The sequence below is a fragment of the Phyllobates terribilis genome, unplaced genomic scaffold (genome assembly GCF_046119375.1).
Source record: "Phyllobates terribilis strain yellow unplaced genomic scaffold, ASM4611937v1 Scaffold_8352__1_contigs__length_30746, whole genome shotgun sequence".
Lineage (NCBI taxonomy): Eukaryota > Metazoa > Chordata > Amphibia > Anura > Dendrobatidae > Phyllobates > Phyllobates terribilis.
In genome coordinates this window covers 1-23,048 of record NW_027371092.1, presented here as the reverse complement: position 1 = coordinate 23,048, position 23,048 = coordinate 1, and the positions used below count along the sequence as shown (strand labels likewise).

At 39.3% G+C, this 23,048-nt stretch overlaps 1 long non-coding RNA gene across 1 annotated transcript; it reads left to right on the top strand.

Annotated features, from left to right (window-relative positions):
* The first annotated feature begins 851 nt into the window (after nucleotides 1-851).
* Nucleotides 852-20,829, top strand: LOC141252162 (uncharacterized). The gene is made up of 3 exons (XR_012313613.1): nucleotides 852-983; nucleotides 17,793-17,886; nucleotides 20,711-20,829. It is a non-coding gene; the product is annotated as an uncharacterized lncRNA (long non-coding RNA).
* Nucleotides 20,830-23,048: the final 2,219 nt, after the last annotated feature.

Below are 23,048 nucleotides of genomic sequence, written 5' to 3'. Positions count from 1 at the left end.
CCTCCCTTTTCCTCACTCAAGACTTTTCTTTTCAACTCTCTTGGCATGGTTAAAAGTTATTTTTTCATTCAAATTACTTTTGGGCTATTCCTAGCACTTGTTTTGCCATCCAGCTTGTCCTATTGCAAGAGGATTGTGAAGACCACAGCAGTGTTTTTTATACTTTCCCTCGTTACAAGATTTGGTTCAGGTGATCACCTAATCAGAAGCACATTAAGTAGAATGAGGTGGACTTAGGTTGGAATTCAACTGACACTGGAATGGAATGGCTGTCAGACATGTAGAGATGGTGATTTTTTTTTAGAAAACTGTGCAGTGGTCTTTTAATTTTTGCCAGGGCGATAGATAGATAGATAGATATATTGATCTCTCTATATCTATCTATCTATTTGAGGTTGCAGACAGGTGTCTTTTAAACTGATAGCAAGTTCAAACAGGTTCCAGTACTACAGGCAATGAGTGGAGGACAGAGGAGCCTCTTGAAGAAGTTGTTACTGGTCTGTGAGAGACAGAAATCTTGCTTGTTTGTAATTGACCAAATACTTACTTTCCACCAAAATTTGAAAAAAAATTCTTTCCTAATCAGACAATGTGATCTTCAGGATTTGTTTTCTCATTTTGTCTCATAATTTAAAAAAAAAAAAGAAAAGAAAAGTTAACCTGTATTCTGGTGGCAGCTTTGCTACATGCAGTAGTTTAGTATCGTCCTTTTAAATGTATGGATTTAGAATTGTGTGGAACACGTTCCAAATACCTAATGAAGATAGTGATAGGCATTCCCAGTCACATAGAAGCCCAAAGCAGATGCTGTTCTAAATTTGCCATGGTAGATGAATTGAGGTCTTTAGCTTTGCTTACAAAAACACAATCAATCTCCATATACTTAATCCATAAAATTGATTCTCTTTTCTTTTTTTTCTCTCCAGGCCAGACGTGATGAAAGTTCAAAAGTGGATGAACATCTTGCTAAAAAGGATGCAGAGGTAAATTAAGCTAGACATGCCTCCCCTGCAGCTCTGAGCTACTGTCATGTGATGGTGATATATACTGCTTACCAACTTCACTTAGCATGCTAATGACTTCTAATTTCTGCTTCTTTAACAGTCCTATTTGTCAAGCAGATATTTTTCACTCCATGTCTGATGCTTGATACTAAGAATGGCAGATGGGTAAATGGTTGCTCCACTAGTTTTATATTGATGACTTATCTTCGGGATAATTCATCAATATCAGACTGACACCTGGCATTCCCTCTGATCAGCAGTTCAATGTCGCTGGATATTAGCAGTGGAAGAGCTGAACCTCACAGCTTCCTCATCTTTGTAGTGGCCACTGCTCTGTACTGGCTCCAATTGCTGCTGTGTAACTATCTAAATTCTGCTGATTTACAGCTACATTTAAGTAGCACTACTATGGTGCTGATGGGGTGCCAAAACCGTCGGGAACATGTGCAGGCCTCGGTCACTGCCATCTTTGTACTCTCATAAAGTCGATCCACATACTGGGTTTCATATGAGATTGTAATTACTTTTATATACTGGAGTATTTGTAGTATATAGTACAAGTGATTGTATTGTGATTGTACAAACGATTGCAAGTTCATGTCCTTCAGAGAGACTAAAAAATAAAGTAAAAATGAATAACATTACATGGGGCATTGTTATGGTCTTGGCCTGAGCGGACGTCTTCGAGCAGAGCTCCTAACATCCGGAACAGAGTCCTGCTGGGATTCCGGTATTTCTGGGCCAAATTCACCCTGAAAGATCCTGGTGGTTAGATCTTGTAGTGGTGTGGTGGGTGAATTCTCAAAGCTCCTGCCCTGCAGCGTGTGGTGGTGGGGGTCTGTGGGCATTTTGGCGCCATGTCACAGTGCTGAGTGGTGGAGAAAGGAGACCAGGAGTGTATAGCTGCTGCTGTGCACTTACCTCCAGCGCTGGGACACCGCTACACCTGTTTGCTCCTCTGGCAGTTTTTTGGCAATGGCGGGGAGACGAGTGCTGTCATCTCTGGGTCCTAGTGCCGACGGGAGCTTGTGCCTGCAGTCAGAGCCTGTGAATATACAGGGCTGTGTCAGGAGTGTTGGAAGCTCCTGGGTGTCGCCTGGTAGTCTGGATTCGGGTTGCTGTGGGGCCATGACGTGCAGTAAGAAGCTGGGGAAGAAAGATGGTGAACAGCATGGGAGTTTCCAAGATGGTGCCCGTGCAACCTGTGGGAAGAGGCAAAGGTAGATTGGCGGGGATGTAGCAGCGAGGCTGGGGCAGTATGCTCATAAAGCACACACTAAACCCCCATGAGCCAGAAACCGGGAATAAATCTACAGCAGCCTCTGTGTCCCCAACAGGATCCAGATATTCACCCTTAGCACAGGATGAGGAAAATGATGGATCTCCTGAAATGGCTGCTTCTTTACAGGGTACCCTTGCGTGTGTTAAAAACCCCTAAGGGAAATAAACGCGCTATAAATGTAATGCTGCTCTCACTGCACTGGCAAGACAGGTGGGCTACATCCAGGTAACCATTTCCATAATCCGCCATGATGTACAGAAAGGAGCGGAGCATACAACAGCTTTCGAGGGCAGAGTCAGTGAGTTGGAGGATGCTCTTTCCCCTGTCTGCAGGGATGTTCGGAACCATACTCAAGCTGTGGCGACACTTTTTGCTAAGGCAGATGACTTGGAGAATCGCCTAAGACGTAATAACATTAGGCTAATTGGGGTGCAGGAAAAGGTGGAAGAGGGGGACCCTGACCGTTTTTTGAAAAATGGCTAGTGGATACCTTTGGTAAAGAGGTCGTCATTATTTTGTTTGCTGTGGACAGGGCGTGTACGGTCCCTACAAGGCCCAGCCCAGTGGGCTGATCGACTCGACCCTTCCCAATTAAAATTCTTCATTATAAAGACCGGGAGATTATACTGAGGAAGGCAAAGGAGAAGCAAGATATTCGGCTTGGTGGCCAAAAGATTTCAATCTTTCCGGATTTCTCTGAGGAAGTCCATCACAAATGATCTGTGTTCTTGGACATAAAAAGTAGAATGAAGACGCTGGGAATACCGTATTCTATGACTTATCCCGCCAAATTGAGAGCTCTTGTCTGAACCTCATTCTTTCAGTCTCCTAATGATGTCCTGAGATGGCTGGACACTCACGAACGTGAGATCCATCAGGACATCAGGGCTTGAATTAAATACGGAATATAGATATGGAACTTGGCACTTCCACCCATTATATCTGGACTATATCTGATTTGTAACTTTGACCCCTCCAGGAGCCCAGCCCCCTTTTTTTCTTTTTTGGTCCTTAGAAAGGCCGTTTCTCTAATGAGACCAGCTCTGTCCTAGAGACACTGGTACCTGATTTTTACAGCAAGAGAGCGTACCAAATGGTTGAGGGGTTTTTTTGTGCCCAATCTGTTATGTTTTTCAAGGTAGGCTTACATTTTGGGCAGATGGACTGTTTTTTTGTTTTATTTGGGGGTGGGGAAGGGCAAGGGTTGTTATGGTTTGCAATTTTCTAGATACTGGTTAACCTTAAGGGTAATTAATCTGGTAGATGTTGCAATTTCATTGATATTTGCATATATTATGTTTTCTAAACAATGGGTTTAGTGGTCAAATTCATTTCTTGGGACATTCGTGGCCTGAGAGAGAGTTCTAAAAGACATGCAATCTTTGATTATATTAGGCAAGCTAGTCCTGCGATCATAGGCCTGCAGGAGACGCACATGATAAATTACTCCATTAATATGCTACATAGGTCTTGGATTGGATATAGCCTGCATTCGGTACATTCTAATTATTCAAGAGGAGTCAGCCTTTGGTGCATGGGAATATATCTTTTAAATACATAGACTGATTTAAAGATGATGAGGTTAGATTTGCTGGAGTGCGCTGCACAATTTATCATTTTGAATGTTTTATTGTAATTTATGTTCCTCCTCCATATTCTAACATCCCTTTCAAGAGAATTCTAGGAAAGGTTGCTAATTGGCCAGATATACCTCTAAATAGTTATGGGTGACTTTAATAATATTTGTAACCCTTCTAAAGAAGGGCTCCTTCGGGTTGATGACATTTTATCCCGTTCAGTAGGCTTATTAGTGAACTGAGCTTACTTAAGGACTTTTTCGTGTGCCTCCTCGACCTTCCATTCCCTCTCAAGATTCCTCTTTGGTTCTATGCATGCAACCCTCTTATGGTCCCCTTTACATCAAATATTGAGTACTCCCCCAGACCCTTATCGGACCATTCTCCCCTACTATTCCAGGTACAGATGGACTCATTCAGAGCTAAACAGTTTTTGAGCTGGAAACTTAATCCATTTTGGCTCCAACGTATTATTTGTGATAACATTAAGGAGAAATTGGTGGAATTCTTCGATTTCTAATGTGGGGTCTGCGTCTAGTAATGTAGTGTGGGATGTCATGAAAGCTTTTTTGAGGGGGGCTTTAATTAGCGAAATATAGGTAGTAAAAGATAATTTGCGGAAAAGGGACTTGGAGAATAGAGTACAGACAACCGAACTTGCGCCTATATTCAAAATAAATGCCCTGAAAACTGGTCGATGGAAAGAGGCCCAAAAACATCTAGTCATTGTTATTGGAAAAAGCGGATAATATACGTATATTTTTAAAGCAATAATTTTATGAGAAACTACTGGACAATTATTAGCTAAGCTAGTGTAGTAGAGGTGAAGGAGATAGTCTCCCCTTTGCAACCCTGGAATTTTCCGTTTTTGCATTTTCGTTTTTTTCTCCCCTTGTTCCCATAGCCATAGCCTTTTTATTTTTTGGTCAATATGGCCGTGTGAGGGCTTATTTTTTGCAGGACGAGTTGTACTTTTCAACACCATTACTAGTTTTACCATATCGTGTACGAGAAAAAAATTCCAAGTGCGGTGAAATTGCAAAAAAAATGCAATACCACAGATGTTTTTTTTTTTTTTTTTTTTTTACCACGTTCACTGAATGCTAAAACTGACCTGCCATTATTATTCTCCAGGTCATTACGAGTTCATAGATACCAAACATGTATAGGTTCTTTTTTTATTTAAGTGGTAAAAAAAATTCCAAAATTTGGTAAAAAAAAATAAAAAATGGTGCCATTTTCCAAGACCCATAGCGTCTCCATTTTTCAGGATCTGGGGCCGGGTGAGGGCTTATTTTTTGCGCACCGAGCTGAAGTTTTTATTGATACCATTTTGATCCGATCTTTTGATCGCCCGTTATTGCATTTTATTGCAATGTTGCGGCAACCAAAAAAACGTAATTCTGGCGTTTAGAATTTTTTTTCTCATTACGCTGTTTACCGATCGGATTAATTATTTATATTGATAGATCAGGCGATTCTGAACGCGGTGATACCAAATATGTGTATGTGGGGTTTTTTTATTTTATTTTGAATGGGAGCGAAAGGGGGGTGATTTAAACTTTTATATTTTTCATTTTTTTTAAAAACATTTTTTTTTCACTTTTTGCTTGCTTCTATAGTCTCCATAGGAGACTAGAAGCAGCACTTGTCTGATCGCCTCTGCTACATACAGATGATCAGCAGATCACCTGTATGTAGCAGAAATGGTCCTGTGCTATGAGCGCCGACCACTAGGTGGCGATCATAGCGACCAGCTCATGACAACCACTGGAGTCTGCTGCAGATCTATGGTTGTCATGCCCACCCATTGGTGACCCGCGATCACGTGACGGGGTCACCGATGGGCGGATTAAGTGACTCGCTTCCGGCACGGCGCTGTTAAATGCCGCTGTCAGAGATTGACAGCGGCATTTAACATGTTGACAGCCACTGGTGGATCGTGATTCCACCCGCGGCTGTTGCGGGCACATGTCAGCTGTAATAATCAGCTCACATGTGCCCTGTTCAGTGAGGGCTCAGCGCCGGAGCCCTCACTGAATCGGGGGATTACAGCCTGTGCGTACTAATTCGGCACCGGCTGTAAAGGGGTTAAAAGCACGTTCCCAAAGTTAGAACCCTCTAGGGCTGCAGTTTGGTCCAGGTGGGGTTAATTGTGACAGCCGACTCAGTAGAGGGAGGGGGAACTCGGTGCTAGTGTCTAGTGCAGGAAGTGAGCACAGTCAATAGCGTGCAGTACTTCAGAGAACTGACAGGCTCTATAAGGGCTGCTAGCTTAGACGTGGGCCTAGTATCCTGGACCGTGGATCACTAAACAAACCCTCCATAAGAGTCCCCTTTGCTGGCCTGGGGACCTAGGGGCACATTCTGTCTGCAAGGCTGCAGAAGAAGTTAAGACTCAAGTCTAGGATGTGGAGAGAATTGGGATCTGGATATACTGTCATTGGTGAGGAAGATTCTCTAGGGCTAGAGAAGAAAATAATATAGATGCTTCACCTAAATTGGGAACCAGGGCTGAAATTGTATCCGGAACCTGTGGGAAAGATGACAACCCATTGGGCCTTATCCTTTATGCCTGCCTGTAAATGCTTCCAAGTAAAGTTCTGGTTGTTTTTATGAACTGTGTCCTCTGAATTGATTGCTGCTCTGGTTCCAGAAGGGGAATTTGTGGAGTCAGAAGAGGCTGGCTGGCCAGAAGTAAGTGGAAAGTAGCACACTAGAGCGAGGACACACTTTGTCTGTAGGGTGCCAAAGCAAGCCTGAACTACAGCTCAACCTCGACTACCTCTTTTGTGCACCTTACACTAGCACAGGCACGACGAGAGAATGCTTTTATCTATCACCTAAGGGATACAGAGGGAAATGTCATTACTCAAACCCCTAGAATATTGCGGTTTATACTCGTGTAGAGTTAACTACTGTCACGAAGATCTCTCGGAGTACTTGGCATGGATGGGTCTACCTTCTCTGTGGTTAAGGATAAAGATTTCCTGGATTTGCTCATCTTGTTAGAAAAAAATCCAACAAGCGGTGGGGTCAATGTCTAATGATAAGGCCCCTGCATCAGATAGCCTTCCAATACAAATTTATAAGCTTTTTTGATGGGGAACTATTGCAGCATTACTCGGAAATGATGATTAATAGTGCATTTCTGTCTGGGGAACTTCCAAGATCCTTATGAGGCGAAATTTTCGGATTCATAACAGGCCTATCTCGCTGTTGATGTCAAATGTCAAGGTTCTGGCCAAAATTCTCGCAACAAGACTTAATATGGTTATAACCTCAGTAATACACTGCTATCTGACAGGCTTTATACCCTCTAAATCTACAGCTATTAATTTACATAGGCTATTCCTATATATACAGGCGTCCCAGGTGGACCTGAGAAATAGGGCTATTCTTTCCCTGTATGCCACTAAGGCCTTTGATAGTGTGGAGTGAGGTTATCTGTGGACTGTTCTAAAAGAAATGGGCTTTGGTCCTAATTTCATTAAATAAATTAAGAGACCACTGCAAAATTTTCAGTTTCTCAGATTTTTCTCTTTATAGGTATATTTTTGAGTAAAATGTACATTGTTGTTTTGTTCTATAAACTACTGACAACATGTCTCCGACATTCAAAGCTAAAAATTTTGTATTTGCAGCAAATGATAAAGCGTCAAAATACTAAAAAAGAAACACTGCTTTCAGACCTCAAATTACTCATGTTTTAACTCAGGAACAGTTCAGAAATCAATATTTGGTGGACTAACCATGATTTTTAATCACAGCTTTCATGCGTCTTGGCATGCTTTCCACCAGTCTTTCCATGCTTTCCAATAGAAAACTGTTCAGTGGTCTCTCAATTTTTGCCAGAGCTGTATAGGGCGCCGACAGAGTAAGGGCAAATGGAAATATTTCTGATAGTCTAGAATTGCATGGGGGCACAAGGGAGGGCTGCCCCCTGTTAGTTACTTTTTGCCTTAGCGATTTAACCTCTAGCGAATGGAAGGCTTTAAATATGGGGGTAGGGAAGAAAAGATTGCATTATGCTGATGATCTACTAATTTGTTAATACTTTTAATATTTCACTCCCCGCTATAATAGAAACTATAGGGAGATTTGGGCTATTCTTAGTATTAAATATTGATTCGTCAAAATCCGCTTTACTTTCTTTTGGATAAGATACCTTGGCTCTTAAAAATATTTTAAATATTCCAGTAGTTCAGAAATTTGAAATACCTTGGTATTCACATTACAAGGAAAACACAGGATTATATTTCCCTAAATCTCAGTCCTATGGTGACTATCGTGAGGGGTAAAGTTAGTGCCTGGGGAAAACTACCACTGTCAGCGCTGGGTAGAATGACCTTAATCAAAATGTGCCTTTTATAAATTCTCCGGTATGGGTTCCTAAGTATTGGTTTTGAAGAATACATAACATTTTTAAAATTTTTAGAGACTCCATTTGGAAGAGGGGCATTCCCAGAATTAAATTGGAAAAGTTGCAGCTACGTAAGGATCAGGGGGGATTGGCACTGCCACATTTATGGGGTTACTTTTTAGCCTCCCAATTCCAAAACTTTAGAGGATGGGCCTTGGAGGGGACACATAAGGCGGGAATATCCGTGTTGAAAAACTTGGGTGTAAGTGAGCACTTTGGAATCTCATTAAGTTTAAAGGTATCTCAATTTGGTGGACTTGCAAAAATGAATAACAAATTTTTTTTAAGAATATAAAAAGTTAATTCATCGCCCTCTTCCCTGTTGAAAAATTACTAAACAATAAAAAAAAAAAAGTTTGGTATTGCCATGTCTGTAAAAGTGATGAAAGATCAATGAAAATATAAAATTAACCATATGTATTAACGTTGTAAAGAGAAAAAATGAATCTCCAGAATTTTCCTTTTTTATTATTCATTTATTTTTTGGTAAAAATTCAATAAATGGTGATCAAAACATTGTATGTACCCCAAGATGGTATCAATAAAAGTGTCAGCTCACAACACAATAGACAAACCCTAATACAAAAATTTAAGTTGCAGATTTCAGAAATGGCAACACAAACCACTAAAATAAAATGTTATTAATTGTAATTGTATTGACCTGACCTGCAGAATCATTTTGCCAGTTCACTTTTACCACACACACAATGCAATAAAAATAAAAACCAGAAAGCAAAGGCAGAATTTCAGAGGTTTTTGTTTTTTTTTAATTTTACATGGAATCTTTTATTCCTTATTTTTCAATACATTATATGGTAAAGTTAATGGTGTCAATAGAGAAATAAGAGTTAGGGCTCTTTGAAGAATAAAAAAAAATACTGTGTAAAAAATGGAAACTGCTGCCTGAAGCCACTAGAAGATAGAGCTTATAGACAAATTATTTGGAATCTTTCACCAGGTTTTTGCTACCCAATCTGAAAGCCGTATGATGTAGGAGCAGAGATCTTGATTCAATCAATGTATCCGTTTAGTTTACTGGCTTCTGCAGTTTTGATAACATTTCTTTAACTACAGATAGACGAGTTTTCTGTATGCTAAACTATATGTAATCCCACAGTATTCTATCAAAGGGCAGAATTTAAATGGTAGGTTATGCCTCTATTCCCAGCTGATAACCCAGCATCCACCAATCATAATAAGTGATGTCACAGCCCGTTCTCCCTTCACAATGATCTTTTTGGGTTTTATAAAATGAGTGTAAGCTGTAATTGTACTGACCCAGAGAATAAACGTGTTTTGCTACTTATAAGACACAGTGAACAGCTTAAAAAAAAAAATAACAAAAATAAAAATCTTTGACTTGCTGTTTTTTTTGTTGTTTTTTTTCCGCCTCCCAAAAATCAGCATGCAGTTTGGATCACCTTTTATCCATTGCTTTATGTTGCGCACTTGCCTCCACTTACCTTTCCATGTAAATCTCATAAAAAAAACATGATTTAGACATGCACTATAGAGGAGTCAGATGGTGTATGGTTCAGTCTGGAGTTAAATTTGGACTTTCTGGCCTGGTGCTGATCCTTCATTTTAAGCATGAACACAAATGTGGTTGAACACAGTTTTGTGCGCTAAAAAGTAAGACCGTCTGAACAAAGGCCAGACAGTCCCAAATGTCTTTATCTGCGTCATTATAATGAATGGTTTTGTCTGAATTGCTCTTTGGGGATTTAGGTAGAGAACCCGATGTAAGTACTCAGCATAGAGCACAGGATAAAGGTGAACCTAGCCTTAAAAGTGAACTAAAAATGTAACTGAAAATGCTACCAAAAATTTGGTAGCATTCACATGTTTGACACTGCTGTACAAGGGTGCATGTCTCCTGAGGCACAAGCTGGGCAAACTACGTGTAAAACATATAAAAAAAACAAAAAAAAAAAAAGCAAAATACACAAATAACTAAAAGTAAATGGATAAATCGCGCAGTGCATAAAAATGATAAATAAAGGGTATTTAGTTAACATAAATTTTGATCAAAATAATGTAAAAGCCATCCCGCCACATCACCGCAACCCTTATGGGACTGTCCTAACTCTAATATTGAAACCTTGCCATTTGTCAAGTGACATACATATAAGGGCAGAGAGACTGAACCCTTAGTAGAAGCATGGACCCGAGAGGCAGAATGAACCTTTCAGCTCCGACAAAGGGCGGCCACAACCTTGTATGCACTAAAGCACATTAGACTACAAAGAAAAAACCTGGGAGTCTGACCTAACTGAAACGTAAATTGATGTGCATGCAAAATGTAAATGTATGTTCACATGAGGCCATTAGACAGAAAAAAAAGACAAAAGCAAAATGGACTGTCCCATAAGGATTGCCGTGACGTGGCAGGATGGTTTTTACATTATTTTGATCAAAATTTGGTAACTAAATACCCTTTTTGATTTATCATTATTTTTATGCACGGTGCGATTTATCCATTTACTTTTAGGTATTTGTGTATTTTGCTTTTGTCTTTGTTTTTTTCTGTCTAATGGCCCCATGTGAACATGCATTTACATTTTGCTTGCACATCAATTTACGATTCAGTTCAGACTCCCAGGTTTTTTCTATGTGTAAAACATGCAATAGAAAAAAAAGACTAATTCAATTTCCTAAATGTAAACAATATAATATGTAACAAAAACCTAGACAAGACAAATAATGGGAGGGTTTCTTTAAAATGTTTTTAAGTTGTTTTTTTTCTCATTAAATCTGTGTATCTATGCATGTAATGTAGTGTGAGTGTATTAAATATACTAACCGCTGTATTCTCCGGTATCCAGCGCTGTTCTGCTCCTCTTCTCATCGACGTCACAGCCAGACTCTTCGGGTCACACTGCGCTGTGCGTGACCCGGAAGTGGCTTTTTTCAATGTAAGCCTATGGAAAGGTTCCATAGACTTGCACTATGAAATACTTCCTGCTTTCACATAGTCTGAAAAGCGGTGACACCACTATCTGGATCACTGAGAAGAGGAGCAGAAGAGCGCTGGGTATCGGAAAAGATGGTAGCTGAGTATATTAACACGCATACACAGATAATGAAAAAAACAAAACACTACCTCTAACATTCAACCCATATGACCGGCATGATAAACAATAGAGTCAAGTATGGATATGTCTAAATTGGAATGAAAGGGTTAATTCTGCACCAGTAGATCAAGGCTGGAAGATTAAATAGGTATCCAGATATGCGGTTTATTAGTCAACGTGTTTTGAAGTTACAAACTTCTTCATCAGGGCAGACCACAGTGTGCAATACAAAGAAACAATGCAAGTATTAATAGACATAACATTCAAAAAAGGAGTGTAGGTCAACGGACCTTGGATGTCATATGATCAGAAACTCTTTCCAGCAACACTATATCTTTTTTAACTATTTCACATAGATATACTATTTTTTGTAACCTAATTTTATGTCATTTTTACAGTGTAATTACGCATTTTTTATATATATACATATTTTTACACTTTTTTACCTTTTATACACATTTATGACATTATAGCCTATGCTAATTACTTGACTCACATAATAGTTTTTCCTTTGTTTCTCAGACGTTTTTTTCCTTGTTTGGCTGTGTGCCCACGATGCGTTTTTTAAGCGTTTCCGCAGCGGCAGAAACGCTTAAACGCTTGGTAGAAGGTCTGCCATGGTCCCCAATGATAATCCACATGTGCTGTGCACATGCTGCGGAAATTTCCGCTGCGGATTATCATTGCGGAAAAAAAACGCAGCACTACCAATTATTTTGCGGAAGCGCTGCGTTTTCGCCGCCATTGACTTGCATTGAAACGCATGGATTACACATCACTGCATATGTAGATGCGCATTCCCCGCGTTTCGATGTGCGGATGGTACCCGGGTCTAGAGGACAGGAGACTCTCCTCCGGACCCGGGTACCATAGAACCTGTGAAAAAAAGAATAAAATAAAAAATATATGTTATATTTACCTTCTGATGGCCCCCGCTGCGCTCGTCCTCCCTTGCCGGCAGATCGCGGTGGACTGAAAGACCTGCGCTGACGTCATAGTCATGTGACGGCAGGTCCTTCAGTGTACCGCGATCTGCCGGCAGCCAGAACGGAGCGAAGCAAGACTGCGGGGGCCATCGGAAGGTAAGTATAGATTCATTTTTTTATTTTCAACCATTCTTTAAGTGTGACCAAGTTGACAAGCACTTTCCAAGTGATGCTAAAATCGCTTGGAAAGCGCTTGTCAACCCGCATGCGGAAATGCATGTGAAGAACGCTTCACATCCGCATGTCCCTGGCAGGAAAAACCCATGTACAATCCGCATGCTTTTTTTTCTGCCAGGGAGATGCAGAAACACTCAGGAAAAATCCGGAGCATTTCTGCATCGTGGGCACATAGCCTTTCTCCTTTTCTTTTTTCCTTTTTCTTCTACTCTGCGAGTGGTTCATGACCTATTAACCCTTTGGTCCCCTGTCAACAATGAACACTCAAATCCCAGTTTGTATCCATCGGTTTCAATTTTGAATTTTCTTTTTTCGTTTTATACACATTGCAATTTTTTATTTCAACAAAATAAAAGCTTTTTAATTGTGCTAATGACAATGCATCCTGAAAAAATGTTTCAAACATTTTTCCACTTTTTTGTTTCTTCTTGCACATCACGTTGTTTCTGATCATATGACATCTGTGGTCCGTTGACCTACGTGCCTTTTTTAATGTTATGTCTATTTATACCTGTATTGTTTCTTTGTATTGCACACTGGTTTGTCCTGATGAAGAAGTTGACGCGTTGACTAATATACTGCATATCTGGATACCTCTTATCCTCCATCCTTGATCTACTGGCTGTGCAGAATTAACGCTTTCTTTCCAATGCACTTGTTTTCAGTTGTGGGTCTGCAGCAGCCTTTAGCCTTTTTTTGGATGTGGTCACATAACCATACCATGACTTGTTGCGGCTGGTGGTCTCTCATGAATTGGTGAATTTATGAGCTAAGTACCTTCATTTTTATAAGTATATTCCGTATGGCAGCCTTGCAGTTGAACTTCATATATTCAGTGTTTGCATACATCTTGGCACTTAATGTGCTGCTGTACTCTTTTGTTTAAGTAATAAAGGTGCAATGCGTGTGTACAAATACATAAATAATGCATTATCAAAAGAATTGAAAAGAGGCAACGCTGTGCAATAAAGTGCCATGTACATAGTCATAGGAGGTTGCTTCCTGTGTATATACAGGTGCATCTCAGTAAATTAGAATATCATCAAAAAGTTAATTTATTTCAGTTCTTCAATTCAAAAAGTGAAACTCATATATTATATAGAGTCATTACAAACAGAGTGATCTATTTCAAGTGTTTATTTCTGTTAATGTTGATGATTATGCTTTCAGCCAATGAAAACAGAAAAAGTCATTATCGCAGTAAATTAGAAAACTTTATAACAGCTTGAAAAAAAATGTTTTTAAAATCAGAAATGCTGGCCTACTGAAATGTATGTTCAGTAAATGCACTCAATACTTGGTCGGGGCTCCTTTTGCATCAATGTGGCGTGGCATGGAGGCGATCAGCCTGTGGCACTGCTGAGGTGTCATGGAAGCCCAGGTTGCTTTGATAGCAGCCTTCAGCTCTTCTGCATTGTTGGGTCTGGTGTCTCATCTTCCTCTTGACAATACCACATAGATTCTCTATGGGGTTAAGGTCAGGCGAGTTTGCTGGCCAATCAAGCACAGTGATACTGTTGTTTGTAAACCAGGTATTGGTACTTTTGGCAGTGTGTACAGGTGCCAAGTCCTGCTGGAGAATGAAATTTCCATCTCCAAAACAGCTTGTCGGCAGAGGGAAGTATGAAATGCTCTAAAATTTCCTGGTAGATGGCTGCGCTGACTTTGATCTTGATAAAACACAGTGGACCTACAACCAGCAGATGACATAGCTCCCCAAACCATCACTGATTGTGGAAACTTCACACTAGACCTCAAGCAGCTTGGATTGTGTGCCTCTCCACTCTTCCTCCAGAGGTCTGGGACCTTGATCTCCAAATGAAATGCAAAATTAACTTTGCATTTACTTAGTGTGTCAGTGACTGCCTTCTGGACATCTGTCAAGTCAGCAGTCTTCCCCATCATTGTGGAGCCTACTGAAACAGACTAAGAGACCTTTTGAAATGCTTAGGAAGCCTTTGCAGGTATTTTTGTTAATTATTTCAATTTAGTGAGATAATGACTTTTGTGTTTTCATTGGCTGTAAGCCATAATCATCAACATTAACAGAAATAAACACTTGAAATAGATCTTCTGTTTGTAATGACTATATACTATGAGTTTCACTTTTTGCATTGAAGAACTGAAACAAAATGAACTTTTTGATGATATTCTAATTTAGTGAGATGCAGCTGTATGTAGCAGTTAATGAACAAATTTCAGCTAATATAATGTGTTAGTGGTAAAAATGTTGTTTTTATTATTATTCACAGGGCCCTCCGTTACTTCAAAGCTAAATATATACAGCGGTGACCAAAAGTTTTGCTTTTTTTTTTTTTTTTTTCCTTTTAAAGTGTGATTACCATTTTCCGGTTGTTATGATGCCATTTTCCTGGTGGTTTTAGTAAACCGGAAGCAAATGGTTGTCAGCTATAAGGAAGAAAATTATGTTTGACATTGTTTTATCTCTTTGTGTTAGTTTTCAACGTTTGCTGGGCCAAATGTTTAGCCAAAATTCGACTACCCATGACAAAATATGCAAAAACTATTTTTTATTTTTTTTTTAATTTGTGTGTGTTTAGGTTAAAAAATGGCAAAGACAAATGTATCATCAGATATCAGGAAGCCTATTATTTGGAGAGTGAAGTCAGGCAAAAGTATAAAAGAGGTAACTATTGAATTCAACTGTTATCAGAGTCAAGTGTCATGTATATTAAAAGAAAAAGGTGGTTATGGAACAGCTGACAAACCTAGAAGTGGACGACCACGGAAAACATCCTCCAGAGTTGATCACATTTTTAAGAAAAAGTCAGTATCTGATGTCCATAAAAGTGCTGTACAGATTTCACACGAAGTGAACAAAGAATATGGGGTCAAAGTGAGTCGCCAAACTGTGGTGCGACGGCTAAGAGCAATAGGGTTGAATGCACATGTTCCAGTCAAGAAGCTTTTCATCTCTACAAAGAACTGGAAGGTCCGACTTGAGGTTGCCAAAGAACACAGCCAATGGAAAGGGACAGATTGGTCTAAGGTGTTGTGGTCGGATGAATCTATTTCAATCTGTTTCGTAGTGATAGCAAGCTATATATATACCGCCTAATTGGAAAACATAATAATGTAAGGTACCAAATGCCTACAGTGAAGCATGGTGGTGGCAATGTAATTGTTTGGGGCTACTTTTCTGCATCTGGCATTGGCCCTCTGCATAGAATTGATGGAAATATGAATGCTACCATGTAGAAATATATACTGGAGAATGTAATGCTGCCACATGGTAAAACCAAAGTAGGCATGGGGTGGAAATTCCAGCAAGACAATGATCGTAAGCACACATCCAATTTAGTAAAAAATTGGTTAGCAAAGAAAAATGTTCGCCTTTTGCAATGGCCAAGCCAATTACCTGATTTAAACCCTATAGAGCACCTTTGGGATGAGTTATGGCAACGAGTTGGGGCCCGTACCCATAGCAATAAAGATTAATTATTTGCAGGTTTGCAAATTGAATGGAGCAAGATCCCGCAAGATGTCTTGAATACCCGAGTGGCTTCAATGCCCCGTCAGTGTGGTGCAGTAATTAAAGCAAGAGGTTATGCTACAAAATACTAAGTTATGGCATTGTAAGCAATTAATTACTCGTGTTTTGATCAATAAATAGTATATGCAAAATATTTGGCAGTTGGTGTTCTTTAATTAAATGACGATACCTATATTCAAAAGCATTTTGGTTAAAATTAAAGTCTTGCATGATTACAACTTCATGCACTTTCAATTAATCACCAGGAAAATGGCATCACAACAACCAGACAGAAGTTATCACGCTTTTTATTTTTTTAAAAATGCAAAACTTTTGGTCGCCACTGTACATCAGAAATAAGATTTGTAAATTTTCTTGAAAAATTGCTGATAAATATTAACTCTACTTAATAAAACAAAAGGGCAGTTGAAAAATGACGCTGACATAAAGTAGACATATGAGAAATGTTGATTAATTAGTTTGGGGGGGGGTATGACTACTTGGGTTAAGGTTATAAGCATTCAAAAGTTTGACAAATTTTAAAACATTAGCAATTTTGAAATTTCAGATATTTTACTAAAGGAAAAAGAAACCCATCAACCTGACATTACTGCTATTATAAAATACAAAGTGGCACGAAAAAAAATCCGAGTTACTGGGATATGTTGAAGCATTCCAGAGTTATTACCACAAAGTGATACTGGTAAAATTTTCAAAATGGGGATGATCATTAAAGCAAATCGGTCTCCATTTTTTTGCCACCTAGTCTTAGAACAGAATAATGTAGAGACGGAGACCCTGATTCCAGTGATGTCATTTACTGGGATCCTTTCTGTAGTTTTGAGAGCATCACTGTTTTATCAGATTATTATCACAAGAGGACTAGTAAAACTGCTGCAAGTTGGTAGTCAATCATATTCATGAGCTCTGTATAACCTGCCCAGGCTTGGACTGGCCCACAGGAGAATCCTCTGGCAGGCCCCTGTGCAAGAGTGGGCCACCACCCTCTATATAAGCCGTACTTGGCACAATATACTTGAATCACTATGTACAGACAAAGGCATCATCTTATTCATTTAATAGTCAGTTCATTGTTATATACATTTGTGATTGAGGAAAATGGCACGTTTGCATGTAGCTGAAAATTGGGGCCTTGTAGTTGGTTACTAGTGGGCCTTTGGCACCTCAGTCCAACATTGAACCTGCCCCCACCACAAGTTGCCAGCTTTCTCTGTACACTGTACATGAGCAGAAAGCTGCCAATCAGTAGTGTGGATGAGGTTATACAGAGCTCAGCATTCAGAGATCTGGTAGATCTGCAGCAGAGAAACCAGTGATTTTATCAAAACTGCAGCAAGCAGCCAAGTAAGTGATACGATGCTGGAAGCAGGATCTCTGCCCATACATCATACTGCTCTCAAAGGGAATTTGTCACCAGTCATTTGTTACCCCATCTAAGGTCGAAATTGGCTTTGTCACTAAGGGATTAAACAATAGGTCATTTTTATTGTGATGCAATCCAATGGAAATACTGGCTGCAATAACAGCAGTAGAAATATGCATGCAGTAAGTTATATTTTTTTTCCTTTTTTCATCCCATAGCTGTGCGAGATGATGCGGGAGATATTGTAGTGAATTATCAGAAAAAAAATGTCTATATGGTGAAATATATTTAATTTTTTTTTTTAACAAAAAAGTTGTTAATAAAAGGCGGTACAGCATGTTATTTCTTTGAAATACAATAGTAACCAAGTGACCTATTTTGTGCTATTCTAGATTCTGTATAATGCTGGAGAGAAAAAGTGGGGGACAGATGAAGATAAATTTATTGAAGTACTGTGTTTGAGAAGCTTTTCACAGCTTAGGCCAAGTATTTAATTTTACCTATTCTGCTCTTTATACAGTCTGTATGCTCATTGTTCACATTAATGTCCAGTTTTCTGTTAATAACTTGTGATTTTAGTTTTGCAACTTTTTTTTTTGTGGCACGTGTGAATTTACATTAAAGGGGTTTTCCCACAAATGAAAGTTCTTTTTAATCAATAGATCTTGGAACCATAATCACTTCCACAATTGGATGGGTTTAAATAATATGTTCCTGTGCTGAGATAATCTTATAAATGTGCCCCTGCTGTGTACTGTGTAATGACTGTGTCTGACCGTACAGGAACATGGTCTGATCATACCACAGCTCCTGGGCAGGGAAGGAAGAAAAAGAGTAATACAGACAGGACAGCAGGGGATGGCAGCTGATTCTTTCTGTGAGGTAAAACATTTCCCTGCCTATTTTTAAACCATGTTTTATTTCAAAGAAATAATCAGCTGCCATCCCCTGCTGTCCGGTCTGTATACTCTTTTCCTCCTCCCCTGCCCAGGAGCTGTGGTATGATCAGACCATGTCCCTGTATGGTCAGACACAGCCATTACACAGTACACAGCAGGGGCACATTTATAAGATTATCTCCGCACAGGAACATTTTATTTAAACACATCCAATTGTGGAAATTATTATTATTCCAAGAGCTATTGATTAAAAAGAACTTTTATTCGTGGGAAAACCCCTTTAATTACGGTACATACTGTAACTCGGTAAACCATGAATGATAAATATATGGCTAGTCAAAATGATCTACTCTTACTGTATGTGTTAGGCTACAATGACACTGTCAGTATTTGGTCAGTATTTTACATCAGTATTTGTAAGTCAAAGCCAGGTAAGGGACAATCAGAGGAAAAGTATAATAGAAACACGTCACCACTTCTGCATTTTTTGCCCACTCCTTGTTTTGGTTTACAAATACTGATGTAAAATACTGACCAAATACTGATTGTGTGACCTTAGCCTTAGACATATCTATCTTTGTGTGTATGTATGTGGATGGATGGATAGATAGATATACTGTATGTGTGTGTGTGTGTGTGTGCGCGCGCATATATAGATGTGTATGTGTGTGTGTGTGTGTGTACACACATGCATACATACACATATATACAGTACAGACCAAAAGTTTGGACACACCTTCTCATTTAAAGATTTTTCTGGACTATGAAAATTGTACATTCACACCGAAGTCATCAAAACTATGAATTAACACATGTGGAATTATATAGTTAACAAAAAAGTGTGAAACCACTGAAAATATGTCTTATATTCTTGGTTCTTCAAAGTAGCCACCTTTTGCTTTGATGACTGCTTTGCCCACTCTTGGCATTCTCTTGATGAGCTTCAAGAGGTAGTCGCCGGAAATGGTCTTCCAACAATCTTGAAGGAGTTCCCAGAGATGCTTAGCACTTGTTGGCCCTTTTGCCTTCACTCTGCGGTCCAGCTCACACCAAACCATCTCGATTGGGTTCAGGTCTGGTGACTGTGGAGGCCAGGTCATCTGGCGTAGCACCCCATCACTCTCCTTCTTGGTCAAATAGCCCTTACACAGCCTGAAGGTGTGTTTGGGGTCATTGTCCCGTTGAAAAATAAATGATGGTCCAACTAAACGCAAACCGGATGGAATAACATGCCGTTGCAAGATGCTGTGGTAGCCATGCTGGTTCAGTATGCCTTCAATTTTGAATAAATCCCCAACAGTGTGACCAGCAAAGCACCCCCACACCATCACACCTCTTCCTCCATGCTTCATGGTGGGAACCAGGCATGTAGAATCCATCCGTTCAAGTTTTCTGCGTCGCACAAAGACATGGTGTTGGAACCAAAGATCTCAAATTTGGACTCATCAGACCAAAGCACAGATTTCCACTGGTCTAATGTCCATTCCTTGTGTTCTTTAGCCCAAACACGTCTCTTCTGCTTGTTGCCTGTCCTTAGCAGTGGTTTCCTAGCAGCTATTTTACCATGAAGGCCTGCCGCACAAAGTCTCCTCTTAACAGTTGTTGTAGAGATGTGTCTGCTGCTAGAACTCTGTGTGGCATTGACCTGGTCTCTAATCTGAGCTGCTGTTAACGTGCGATTTCTGAGGCTGGTGACTCGGATAAACTTATCCTCAGAAGCAGAGGTGACTCTTGGTCTTCCTTTCCTGGGGCGGTCCTCATGTGAGCCAGTTTCTTTGTAGCGCTTGATGGTTTTTACAACTGCACTTGGGGACACTTTCAAAGTTTGTCCAATTTTTCGGACTGACTGACCTTCATTTTTTAAAGTAATGATGGCCACTCATTTTTCTTAGCTGCTTTTTTCTTGCCAAAATACAAATTCTAACAGTCTATTCAGTAGGACTATCAGCTGTGTATCCACCTGACTTCTGCACAACACAACTGATGGTCCCAACCCCATTCATAAGGCAAGAAATCCCACTTATTAAACCTGACAGGGCACACCTGTGAAGTGAAAACCATTTCCGGTGACTACCTCTTGAAGCTCATCAAGAGAATGCCAAGAGTGTGCAAAGCAGTCATCAAAGCAAAAGGTGGCTACTTTGAAGAACCTAGAATATAAGACATATTTTCAGTTGTTTCACACTTTTTTGTTAAGTATATAATTCCACATGTGCTAATTCATAGTTTTGATGCCTTCAGTGTGAATGTGCAATTTTCATAGTCATGAAAATACAGAAATTTCTTTAAATGAGAAGGTGTGTCCAAACTTTTGGTCTGTACTGTGTGTGTATATATCTCTATTTCTCATTCTATCGCTATAATAAATGGAAGGGACTAAACTGGACCTCTGTTTGGTTATCGATCTACAGCATTTGATGAATATAAGAACATCTGCAATAAAACCATTGAGGAGAGCATAAAGAGTGAGATGTCTGGTCACCTGGAAGATCTGCTGATTGCAATAGGTAATACACCGAATATGCTGACTGTTAACGAACTACAATGCATTTTTTCCACCCCCTCTTTCAAGAGCCATAACTTTTTTTGTTTTTTCGCTGCTTATGTATTCACATGAGGTCTTGTTTTTTGAGTGGCACTATTCATTTTACTCTACGATGCACTGGAAAAAGGGATAGAATCAAGAGCGCTGAAATTGCGACAAGAAAAAAAACACACTCAATTCCACAATTGTTTTTTGGGGTATTGCATTTATGGTGTTATCATGTTATATCAGTTCTAATGATCTGAAAGTATGGTCTTCTAAGTCCATACTAAACTTGCATGTTTGTTTATTTTTTTTTTAAATTGGGAATGTGTTTATATAAAAACAAAATTCTCACTATTTTGCCTACACCTGTAATGTTTTCATATTTCGGTCAATGGAGCTTGTGTTTTTTTGTCTTGCTTTTTTTTTTTTTCTTGCGTGTGTGTTGATCTGGTTTTCTTTTTATCTTTTTTTTTTTTTTCTCGAAGTTCTGATGAAAAACATAAATTTTGTTTTTTTACTCTTTCACTTTTTGCCAGTTGGGTTAAATAATTTTTGTTTGCATAGATGAGATTTACCAATGTGGAGATGCCTAATATGTTTGTCTTTTATTTGTAATAATTTTTACATGGAACACTACCAATAAGACTATACACAATTGGTCTCCTTACCACCCAAAACAGTATCCAGGTATCGTTGGCTTATTCTAAAGCTCTTGTTGCTATTTATATACACTAAACAAACAGATTATCCATCCTCTCCAAGCATCAACAATCAGTAGTTAACCAGAGGGCTGATGTAGGGATTCCCACTCGGCCACTTGGGAAAACAGCTTTTTCCCTAAAAAGCTGTTAGAAGAGCTCTTAAAAAAGACTACTTACTCTTTCACTGCTGAAATGTATGTAATGTGCCTTGACTTTAAAACAATTACCCTGGCTAGACTGTAAGCATAAGAACCTTGAGTGATGCATCATTTAAAGGCTGTAGCTACAATGCTCATGGAGCATAAGAAAAAATGTACTACTTGTTCTAGTGTCTGTGTAGTGATGGAGGAACTACAAGTGAGAGCAGGAATAAATCAACTCCCTTCTTGCACAACCTTACAGTGACCCCAAGAATGTGATACTTGAACATTTCTTCATGCAATCACCCCTCCTTACCTAGGGAAGTACACAGGTAACATGAACATGGGGTAAAGGTTTTTTTTTTTTGTGCCTTCTCCTCTTAAAGGGGTAGTCCTCCTTGGGGTACAAGTCTGCAGTAACTGTGAGGATTCCCCGACCCTGGATCGGTTTGTAATGTGATTTCAGATTTGTATACTTTCAGACACATTCCACCTAGACGTGTCAGACCTCACTCAATACCCTTGTTGAGCGAGGCTGTGCACATCTAGCCGGCACAAGACCGCATGTATGCAAATCACATAGTTGCGGTCATGTGCCCACCGTTCCCAGCGCTGCCACATTACATTCAGTGACTGCAGACTTGTACCCTAAGGCCGGACAACCCCCTTAAGATTAAGGCTTAGACCAGATGAAGCAGTCATCTCAGGGTCCTAATTACTGACTTTTTTTTTTTTTATCAGCTTTTAAACAGTCACTTGATTTTTAAGGAGAACAACTGTTTTATCTACAAAATTGTTTTTATGGGTTAACATAGTAGTTCTGCAAAAATTAATGTATATGCAAAACTTTTGGCAGTCAGTTTTGTTTAATTAAATGATCATACTTATTCAAAAGCATTTTGGATAAAATTAAGGTCTTGCATGATGACAACTTCATGCACGTTCAATTCATCACCAGAAAAATGGCATCACAACTACCAGACAGAAGAAATCACACTAACGTTTGGTCTCTACTGTACGTTAGAAATAAAATTTTGTAAATTTTCTTGAAAAATTGTTGCTTAAATATTAACCCTACTTAAACAAAAAGGCAGTTGAAAAATGCCGCTGACATAAAGTAGACATATGAGAAATGTTGGTTAGTTTGTGGTATGAGTACTTGGGTTAAGGTTATAAGCATTCAAAGTTTGATGAAAACAGTAAAAAAAAAAAAAAAAGTGGTTTGCTTGACCATGTGATTTTTTTTTTTTTTGTCACTTCTGGCTTTGCCCTCACTGTGTTTGCTGTGCTCATCCATGTCCTCAAACAACTTACCCACTTTTGGACAACACACGGAGCTCGATCAGTTCTCTTAGTCAGTTTAAAGGGGTTGTCCAAT